Here is an 8,813-nt window from a genome sequence, read left to right on the forward strand (position 1 = left end):
AGTTCCGGGTATCCTAGCGGCAAGGACACGCGCATTCCACCAGTCAGCCCAGGTTCGAAGGGTATTTTAGTCATTTTTAAGGTTTCGAGAGTGTCTCGGTCATTATCTAGGTTTTAGAGGTATTTCGGTCATCTTTTATGTTTAGGGGACATATTTTGGTCATTCTTTTTGCTACCCTTTTTTTTTTTTTTAAATATTATAAATCACGTTTTATGTGGTTGTAATTTGAAGGGTGTATCGGTCATTTTTTATTAATATATATTAATAACAACATCATTTTAAGTTTTACTTAAATAATTTTAAAATAAATTAATCAAGAAAATATTAAATATTACTATTTATAAAATATTTATGTATTAAATATTAAATATTACTACTTATAAAATAGGCGAAAAGCACATTTTAGTCCCTACATTTTTAGGCTATTCTCATTTTAATCCCTAAATTTTATTTTTACCGCTTTTAGTCCCTATTCTGAAAAATGCTTCCGTTTTAATCCTTGTCGTTACATCAGAACGGAAAAAGCTGACGTGGCAAACGGCAGAATAAATAATACCTAATTAATGTCCACGTGGCTTAAATTAATAATAAAAAATGCCACGTTAGCATTTAAATTAAAAAAATTAATTTATTAATTTTAACTAAATAAAAAATTAAAAATAGGATTAAAAACAAAAAATAATAGGAATTAAGATTTAAGTGTGTCTTAACAAGAACACAAACTCAAATCCAAGAAGAACACAAACCCAGAAATTAAAAAAAAAAAAAAAAAAAAAACCAAGAACACAATTCCAGATACAAGAAAGAAAGAAAAAAACACCCACATGCAAACACTTTCTTTCCTTCGCTCAAACTCACTCAAAAAACAACTCCCAGATCTCAAATATAACAACGCCTCTCTCTCTCTCTCTCTCTCTTCTCTCAAAAATGTCATCCCAACAACAGCAACAGAAGCCAAGAACCCAAATCCAATCCAAAAGCCACAAAGCAAAACACAAGATCTCCCTCCATATAAACCCACCTAGCAATGGTGGAGCTGAAGCAAAAAAATCCTGGGTCAAAGGAGGAGGAGATAGCCGGGGCGGAAAGAGAAGAAGACGAAAAGGAGATAGCGTTTGGTCAGCCTTTGGAGTGGTGATTGGGTGGCGTTTGGGTCAGCGTTTGGGTGGAGATGGGGTTGGAATTGAGGTTGTGTTTGGGTGGTTGAACGAAGTAGGGGTGTGCTCACCGTGGGTCTAGGTTTGCCGCTATGGGTCTGGGATTTGCTCGCTGTGGGTATGCTGCCATGGGTTTGGGTTTTTCTCGTTGTGGGTCTGTTTTTTTTTTTTTTTTTTTTTTTTTTTTTTGGTGGTGGGTTTTGCTCATAGTCATGCTCTTCAGTGGTGGTGGTGGTGTCGGCAATGGGTTGTGGTCAAGGTTTGTGTTCACAGTGGTTGCTAAGTATGTGGTGTGGGTTGGATTCAAGTTCGATGGTCATGGTGTGGGTCACGATGGGTCAGAGTGTGGCTCATGAATGTAGTCAAGGTGTGGGTCAGAGTGTGGTTCATGGTTGATTGTAGTATCGGTGCCAGGGGTTGGGTTTGAATCAGTGGTGCTGGGGTTTCGACGGTGTTGTTAAATTTACACTAATGATTAGATTTGTGTACTTAGTTGTGGTGGTTGTTGTAGATCTTGCCTCTAGATCTGGATTTCGTTTCTTGTTTTTAGGATGTATTTCTGTAATTTGGCACTCTCAGATTCAAGTAATGGAATTTGCTTTTTTTTTTTTTTTTTTTTTTTAATTTCTGGGTTTGTGTTTTTCTTGGATCTGAGTTTGTGTTCTTGTTAAGACACACTTAGATCTTAATTCCTATTATTTTTAGTTTTTAATTCTGTTTTTAATTTTTTTATTTAGTTAAAATTAATAAATTAATTTTTTTAATTTAAATGCTGACGTGACATTTTTTATTATTAATTTAAGCTACGTGGACATTAATTAGGTATTATTTATTCTGCCGTTTGCCACGTCAGCTTTTTTCGTTTCTGATGTAATGGCAAGAATTTAAACGGAAGCGTTTTTCAGAATAGGGACTAAAAGCGGTAAAAAAAAAATTTAGGGACTAAAATGACAATAGGCTAAAAATGTAGGGACTAAAATGTGCTTTTCGCCTATAAAATATTTATGTATAAAATATTTATTTACAAAACATCCTCATAAACCAAAGTTATTTTTGTGGTTAGCATGTGTGCTATGCAGTTTATCAGGGTCCCCCGGTCCAGGTTCTAACCTCCACGCCAGCCTTTTTTTTTTTCATTTTTTAAGTTACTATTATCAAAACTACGTCGTTTTGATTCTATTTAAAACACAACCAAAAAACCCTACACGTATCTCATTCAGCCGCCCCTCTCTTTTTCCCCCTTCCCCTAATTCTTTTCATTTTCTCTTCTCAGTTATCAAAATTGAGTTAATTTTTTTATTATTTAACTGTATTTATTGCAATCTGAATTATAAATTTGTTGGGTTTTTGAGGAAAAACGCAATAAATAGTTTTTCTTGATCTGGGTTGTTCTTATTTTGAGTTTTTGGATGAGGGAGATGGGGAAAAAGCTTGGGCTTTTGGGGTGGGTTTGGTTTATGCTATGTGGGTTTTGTGTGGGAAGTTTTGTGGTAGAGAAGAACAGCTTGAAAGTGACTTCACCAAGCTCTCTGAACGGTGTCTATGAATGTGCAATTGGGAATTTTTTTATTTTATTTTAAAAAAAGTGTCTTTTAATCGATCATGTACTTTAAAGTTTCAATTTTTATTTTCAGTTTAATTCTTGGTTACCCATTTAATTATAAGCTTTGAAGAATTTCTGTTTTTTTTTTTTTTTTTTTTTGTGAGACTGATGTGTTTGTGCATGATGTTGATAGAGTTGTGGAGGACAAGTTCTATAAGGCTTTTCTCTGTGAAGGGTATTTGACAGAACAAGAAGGGAGAATAAGCACTTCACTATCCCAAGTCACAGGGCTCGCCTTGGTAGACCCTTTTGTCCATAGAGGTTTGATTCCGTCTTTTATTTTTTGCCTGAATTTTTTTTTTTTTTTACCGCAATTCTTGTTTTGTAATAGATTTATTATTTACTTGAGAGATTTGGAGCTGGGATTTTCCTTTCATATATATTTTCAGTTGTTACAAATTTTTTATTGGATGAATTATACTACTGAGAATTACTAAATAAACATAATGTGGGGTGACCATCTTTGGTCCTTGATACTACTAATTTGGGCAGGAAAAAGTTTACTATCCATGACTAATTGCATTGCTGGGAAATGGGAATTGTGTCTCAAATCATCATCGTCTCAAATTAACTTTATCCAAATTTCAACAAAAAAAAGCATAGATCTCGTGAAGTTTGTCTAGGAACATAAATTTTCTTTACAATTATTCCAGTACATTAAGACCAAGTAAATTGGTCCTTATCATTGTGTATTGTAAATTTGTAATTACACTACATAATTACTTTTGCATGCCAACCCCAATTTCTAGCATGAGAATTGACATTTTGTGCTCATACAATTTATAGTAAATTGGGGATTGAGATTACGTACAATATCTAAGGTATTGCATTTGATGCAATTGTAATTAATGACTAAGATTGAAAGTTGAAAAAAATAACATTCAATCTCAACCATTAAAATAAAGTAAAAAAATTAAAAATGAAAAAAAAAAAAATTGGATAGAAAAGTGAGTTAAATATATCATGTATCAATCCAGAAATTGGGTATGATTTTTGAAACTTTGTCAGCTAAGGAAGGGATGACCAGTTAAGGTCAGTTTAACTGGTCGTACCTACAAAACTGGAATGGTCAGAGATTGCAGTCAAAGATTGATACCATACACCAACCAAATTTCCTCTGTTTTTTTTATTATTCAACCTTGTTTTGTTCATGGGAAAAATTTAACTTTGTTTTTACCAGCCAATAGGGATTGCCACTTTGAAAATCTCTTATCTAATTGGATGGTACTGATTATTATTTATTCATAATAAACAAATAAATAAAATAATAAAGCCAAATCAACCTAGACTGACCTAGTTTTTGGGAAAATTTTGACTTTGATTTTACCTGCTAATAAGATTTGCCCCTTTTTACAATCACATGTGGCTACATGGATTGTGCCATGACCATTGAAAATGACACAATTTTGTGTCAGAACTTGCCACGCCGTGAATTGTGATTGATAAAGATGTGTCCGTAAGCCATGTGGGAATAACCTTCACCAATCACAACTCATCACTTAGCGAGTTATGGCACAAAATTGTGTCATTTTCGATAATCCCAGTTTTGTATTTTCTGTGTCTACATTCTTGTCTGGTACCATATCAATATCATCATGATGACATCAAGCCCCTCACATGGACCCCATGATGGATCCCATGTTTACTAATTAGAAAGTTTATGAACCTTTTTCACACAAGTTTCTAATTTTGTTTAGTTTTCACTATTTATATATGCATGTGATTCTGGGTCCCTAAAAAGAAAAAAACAAAACAAAGTTCAAAATACTACAATAGGGCTCCATCAATCATCACATCTCTCTCACAAGTAAGTTTCAAGAAATTAATCAAGAAAAATATATATTTATATATTTATATATATGTTTTTGATAAACTATATATATATATATATATTGTTGGATTAACCTATCAAAAAAAAAAAAATTTTTTTTTGGCTATGCTTTGTGATCAAATTCCTTACAATGATTGCTTCAACTTCTTTATGTAGTATCTCTTTCATTTTTTTACGTATAATGTTAAAATAATTTTTTTGTCCGTCCTTTTGTTTAAACCCAGATTTATAACATTCTTTACTGGATATGACACTGGTGTTTTGCAAGAAGAGTTGCTGAATCAAACTGACAGGTGGACATAAGTCTAATGCTGTATACATGTTGATTGTTATTTGGAATTTCAGTTTCTGGGTTTTGTTCCTTTGCTTTATTGAATTTCAGTTTCATATTTTGTTTTGTTTTGTGACTGGTTATCTGGGTCATTAGAGAAGAAGGGTTATTATATAAGTAGAGAAAGGCAGTGGAGCATACACTGGCCAAGAGGGGAGAAGGTTTCTATGGTGATTGGCTTTTTAAATTGGCTTTTTGATTGGTATAACCTGGATTGCTTTTTTGTTTTTTTCAGATTAATTTTTTCCCTTCAGTTTTTCAATTCCCTTCAAACTATTTGAAGATTGCCTCTTAATTCTGATTTTGGTTTTGGTTTTGGTTTTAGTGGAGTGGAACCATGAAGGCAAACGGATATAGAAGATGTCCATGAGGCCAAACATAAGAGAGAGTTTGAGACACAAGCAGCATGGCAAGCGTTGGAGATTTGTTGCCCATCCAAAGAGATTCACTGTAAGTTATTATTTTAGGTGTACTCTAAAATTTCAATCCACTCTCTGTTTGGTTTCCCATAAGCACAAAAGTTTAGAAAAAGAAAAGTTTTTTCTTTTCGTTTTTCCTTTTCCTACGTATCAACGCTGGAATTGATATGGTTGCTTGGAGTTTAAAGTATTTGTTTTGATTTTTACTTTTTTTTGGGTATTGCTGAATTTGATTTTGATTTTGCCTTTTATTTTATTTTTTGGGTGGAAATTGTAATTGGACTAATGTTGATGAGTTTGCATAGGTCGGATGATAGCAAACATTATGGCATGACATGGGCTGTTAAAAAAAAAAAAACCATAGTTCTTCTTTAGTTGAATTATTTTTACTTAGCCTTTCTCTTATTATGACTTCCTAGGTATGTCATGTTTGTGTATTTTTAAAGCCATATCAAATGTTTTATACACAGAATTGATGTTTGAATTGTAGCTATTGGAAATGGTTGCTGATCTTTTAGTTCTTTTAATAGTGATGATATATGTGTTTGTTTTGATTGAACAGGAATTGCCAAAGAAAATTAAGCAATTTTTTTTTCAAAAATTGTTGAAACATAGTGATGTGGGTACTTTTGGAATAATTACTAGCAATAATGTTTTCTCTATGTCATGGAACCATGTCGTTAATACAATTTTTTTTTAAAAAAAATTTCTTATAAAATGTTCATGAACAGTCTTTCAATGGATTTTGTGTGTGTGTATATATATATATATATATAAAGTCAGTATTTCTTCTTTTTCTTGGTTTGGATGGAATCAAATTTTTTTGGTTGTCTAAGTTTATGAGAACGTGGCTGGCTTTTTTTTTTTTTTTCAAGGAATTACAATCTCTTTTAGACAAGATCCATATATTTATTGATATTTATTGAAGTTGGTACAATCTCCAGTTATGGTTATGACTCCTATTTTGGTAGTTAACTTGGGACTGTTTTCAATTGACAAGTAGAACGAACAACAATTTCTTTAGCTGAAGAAGTATTTAAACGAAAAATGTAAAACGGACAACAATTATGCTTCTCTACCAATTTGCTTCCAAGGAAGGAAATTCACACCATTCTCTTTAGCTGGATTTTAATTTCAATTGCTAGAAATATTTTTATCCATCACAACAGATGGTACCATTTTAGTTATTTAGAATAGCCTTAAAAGAAAATCTATTTGTAAGACAACACATATTGTTATGATTAGCATTTTGAGTGTTATATACATTTTAAATTTGAAATTCATACTAAGTGTTATTCTTCAAAATTTAGAATTTCAAGTACATTGGCTACATACTTATTTAATTAAATTTATTTAACTAAGGCTTTTGAAATAAAATGTTCACTCCAAATATTTACCTTAAATTATTTGAATATATTTGCTTTCTCAGATTCTAATTATTTTGATGTACTCATGTTGCTTTGTCTATTCACACACACAAACACATATTCTGATGTTTCCATTATATTGTGCTGAAAGGTTTGGGATTGGAATAACAAGTATGGTGGCACCATTTTACAACAGTTATGTGGCTTGAGTCCTCTGCTCTACTAGTTGTGGATAAAGCTTACCATTCTTAATTAGTTTTCTTCACGCCAATTGTATGATAGATATGGAAAAGAAATGGAAAGACAGTAAACATGGGACATATTATCCTGGTACATCTGCAGCTTCTAACATGCAGGCATCAAGAAATAATGGCATAGGATGAGGGCCATCTGGCCAGGAGAGAAAAATGGAAAAAAAAAAACTATAGCTGCGTTTTCATAGTAAAATTCAAAAAACGAAGGGCTGTAGCCGCATTTCTAAAATGCAGCTCTAGCTGTCTCCTATGGCCCCCATTACAAAAATGCTGCCACATTTGTAAAAACACAGCTATAGATCCCTCAGGCCTATAATTACAGGTTTGAGACCCCGGCTGAAAACGCAGCTATAGGCCAAATTGTTCTATAGCCACGTTTTCAGGAGCTATAGCCGTGTTTTTAATTGCACATGTAGCAGTAAGAAAAAAATGTGAAGGCAAATGTAACCGAATTCTCTCCCAAAATTTGCAAACAAGGTTTTATTGGTGGAGGAGATTTGCATAGCAATATTGCAGAGGTTTTGGAGTCACTGCAGTGGGAAGGCAAATGGGGCATCTGAAACTTAAGTTATCAGAGAGTCTAGTTAAACAAAGGTTCTGTTAATTAGTAGACTCTTTGTAACTTCTTTTTCTATAGCGGCTTTTGTAAGAGGTTGGGACCCTAGAATTTTGTGTGTGTGTGTGTGTGTGTGTGTGTGTGTGTGTTTTTTACTTTTATTTATTTATTGGTTTTTCCACTTCACTTCGTCACCAAAATTTGTGTGAGGTTTTATTGTTTATATTACTTGTTGCTTTTAAGATGATATTTCTAATGGTTTAAATAACTGTTTCTACTATTTTGTTTGGAATAAATTATAAATTAACTCAATTAGTCTACTATTAAATTGATTTTTTTCATTAGTATTAGAGCATAGGTATACTTATTTAGGAATATTTTCCCGAGTTTGATCATTTCCTATTGTTGTGGATAAAGCACGGTCCTTCACTGTTCCCCTCATTTTGAGGGAACAATTATATACATTGGAATGATTGAATGAGAACGTGCCTTAAATAATTAGGCGAGATAGTTTGGCTATATGCAGTGAAAGGTTGGACGAAACCAAAAACTAAAGTGGATGAGCGGTCCAAAGATCAATTGAATGAGTGCAATTGGAATGGCAAATGTAAATTTCTATTTTCATTGAAGTTTTACTTTACTACTATGTACTACTACTAGATAGCTAGGATGCATGGAAGCAGCTCCGGAGGAGCTGCACCCGCGTAGACGCGGCGACGCGGGAGGGACTTTGCTGATTGAAAGTCCATGCCGCATCCTGCCACGTGGGTGGGCTGACTCGCGCCGACGCAGCTCAAATCGGGTCGTATCGGCTGGTTCAGGCCGAAACGGCCGAGTCAAGCTGAAATTCAAAAAAAATAAATAAATAAAAGGTGCGAAACGCATCATTTGAGGAAGAAACGAAGCTGAGGAAGTGAAAAAAGAAAACTGGTTTAAGAAAACTAAAGAAAGGTTAAAAAAAGAAAAGGTGTGGACGTGTGGACTGGGAAGGGGAGTGTCGGAAGAAACGAAGCTGAGTAAGACGAAAGAACAAAAAAAATGTAGAAGTAAAAAGCTGACTTGGTGTAGAGATTTTTTTTTTAAAGGTGTGGACGTGTGGTGTAGATTAAGCTTTGGAAAATGGAAGCCTTGGGAAAATAAAATAAAAAATAAAAAAAATGTAAAGTTGATGTTTTGAAGAGATCAAACGTGATGTGTTGTTGACTTGTTGCTACTAGAGTGGCATGTGAATGGAGAGAATAAAAAGAAAAAGATTAATTTTGTGGGTTTTATTTAATTTATGAACATTTTATTTT

General features: G+C 33.3%; 1 long non-coding RNA gene across 2 annotated transcripts; it reads left to right on the plus strand.

Moving 5' to 3' along the window:
* The first annotated feature begins 2,356 nt into the window (after positions 1–2,356).
* Positions 2,357–7,830, plus strand: LOC112037278 (uncharacterized). 2 transcript variants are annotated; one of them, XR_002885736.2, is made up of 5 exons: positions 2,357–3,021; positions 4,816–4,884; positions 5,019–5,124; positions 5,248–5,372; positions 6,860–7,830. It is a non-coding gene; the product is annotated as an uncharacterized LOC112037278 (long non-coding RNA). The 2 variants fall into 2 exon arrangements; XR_002885735.2 differs by lacking the exons at positions 4,816–4,884; positions 5,019–5,124 and having other exon boundaries at positions 2,358–3,021.
* The last annotated feature ends 983 nt before the right edge of the window (positions 7,831–8,813 follow it).

The sequence above is a fragment of the Quercus suber genome, unplaced genomic scaffold (assembly GCF_002906115.3).
Source record: "Quercus suber isolate HL8 unplaced genomic scaffold, Cork oak 2.0 scaffold_1122, whole genome shotgun sequence".
In the NCBI taxonomy this organism is placed as follows: domain Eukaryota; kingdom Viridiplantae; phylum Streptophyta; class Magnoliopsida; order Fagales; family Fagaceae; genus Quercus; species Quercus suber.